Source organism: Chrysochloris asiatica, unplaced genomic scaffold, assembly GCF_000296735.1.
Source record: "Chrysochloris asiatica unplaced genomic scaffold, ChrAsi1.0 scaffold00054, whole genome shotgun sequence".
In the NCBI taxonomy this organism is placed as follows: Eukaryota; Metazoa; Chordata; class Mammalia; order Afrosoricida; family Chrysochloridae; genus Chrysochloris; species Chrysochloris asiatica.
Genome location: NW_006408572.1, coordinates 8,397,843 through 8,400,168, shown reverse-complemented (window position 1 = coordinate 8,400,168; position 2,326 = coordinate 8,397,843).

Sequence of the window (2,326 nt, the reverse complement as noted above, 5' to 3'; positions counted from 1 at the left end):
TTTTTTTTTTTTTTTTATCTTCAGAAAATTTTTCTTGTGTTTGATATTAATGATATTGTAAGATGATTTTTTCATTAAATTGAGTCACCTTTCTTTGGAATGGGCACAAATATGGGCCTCTTCTCATCAGCTGGTCAGGTAGCTGTCTTTCAAGTTTCTTGGCATAGACAAGTGAGTGCCTCCAGTGCTGCATCAGTTTGTTGAAACCTTTTAATTTGCATTCCATCAATTCCTGGAGTCTTGTCTGTTACCAATGCCTTTAGTGCAACTTGAACACCTTCTTCCAATACCATTGGTTCTTGATCATATGCAACCTCTCAAAATGTTGAACATCAACCAATTATTTTTATTTTTGGCACAGTGACACTGTGTATTTCTTTAATCTTCTTTTTATGCGTCCTGGATCATTCAGTATTTGCCCACAGTATCCTTCAGTATTGCAGCTTGAAGCTTATAGTTTTATCCTTTTTTTTCCAGCTTGAAGAAGTGGTGAGCATGTTCTTCCCTTTTGGTTTTCTAATTCCAGGTCTTTGCACATTTAATGGTAACACTTGCCTTTGTCACCTCTTGCTGCCCTTTGAAGGTTTCTGGCTTTGGGATGATACATTGTTTCATTGTTCTCTCATGCTGTCTTGGAAGTACCAAATCTCAATACTTGATAATAAATAATAATAGTAAAAACTGGGAGGCATGGGAAATCTGCTTTGTTTCAGGCCAACCTCTATGTGACTAAGACAACTCCCGCCAACATGACCCCTCTATAACTTACACCACCCATTCCCACCCTAGGCAGGGTTACCATTCCTGGTTAACATCTCCTTTACTGATAGGATCTGGCCCAGAGTCATACAAGGCTGGCTGACAACAAGAATTAGTCACAGTGAAACCTCAGCCCAATGAGAAACGTGTCATCAGATCCACAAAGTGATGGCATCAGAGAAGCTTGGGCTTTAGAGTCAGGAAAATCAGGTTTTAAACTCTCTATCTGTCACATATTGACTACATTATTTTAAACAATGCACTTAGCATTGCATCCTTAGCTTCCTGCTGTTGAAAATGGGGTCAGTACACAGCATTTTTCCTTTTTTTTTTTTTTTAAATCATCCAGCAGCAATCCCTTTTTCTGAGCTTGGTTGAGGCAACAGAGACTTGACCAAGCTCTTAATTCCACCAGCCTCAAGCCTCAGATGACTCCTTTACCTAGCCTTTTCCTTCAACCGTAGTGCTGGCCTCAGAATTTCAACACCACCAGTTGGAGCCAGATCCACAGTGGGGACACACAATGGCTGAGGTGACCTCTGTGACCCAAATCTACACTCTATTTCAAGGAAGCTCATTGGTTCCCCTTATCTCTCCCAGCTTTCACATTCTAGGCCTTAGCTGGTCTTGTTAAGCCTGGCAAGAGTGGTAGTAAGGAGGGGAAGGATTGAGAGTCAATTTTCTCACTTTATTGACTGATGTCCATGAACAATATTGATAAGAAGCTTCTCCCTTCACATACAATAACTGGGCTCAAAATCATAACTGAAAGTAATGAAATATTTTACATGAAAAGTGAAGAGTCTATAAAAGGACATTTCTGGTCAAAGACAGTGCCTAATGACCTAAAAACTTGTGATTAATTGGAAGGTGACATGCAAAAATTTACACATTTTATATATATGTATATATAAAATGGAGAGAGATGAGTTAGAAAATCAAGAAGAATTTATGCATTTGAATTAGAGTGTTGGTAAAGAACATTAAAGATGCAAATTAGAAAAACATATGAAGCCAAGAATTGGTTATTTGAAAAGATCTAGAAAATTAACAAACTCTTAGCTAGACTGACCAAGAGAAGAAGAAAGGTGACTAGAATTACTAAAGACAAAAACATAAAGAATTAAGTTTAGCATAAACAATTTATGTCTTTACAAAAAGACATGAGGATTGTTGTTGGCAGGTTCCATTGATTAGGTTCCCACTCAGAGCAACCCTACGTATAACAGAACAAAATTCTTGTATGTGATATTATACATATGTGCTATCAGTCCTGTGTCATCCTCACAATCGGAGATACTTTTAAGCACATTAGAGCAACCACTATGTCAATGTATCTTGATGAGAGTCATTCTCTTTTCCGTTGACCCTGTACTGTGCCAAGCATGACATCTTTCTATAGGGATGAATCCTTCCTACTAACATATTCAAATTATGTGAGATAAAGTCTCACCATCCTCACTTTTAGAGAGCATCTGGCTATCCTTTTTCCAAGACAGATTGTTATTTCTTCTGGCAGTTAATGGTGTTATTATTTATGTGCCATGGAGTCGGTTCCAACTCATAG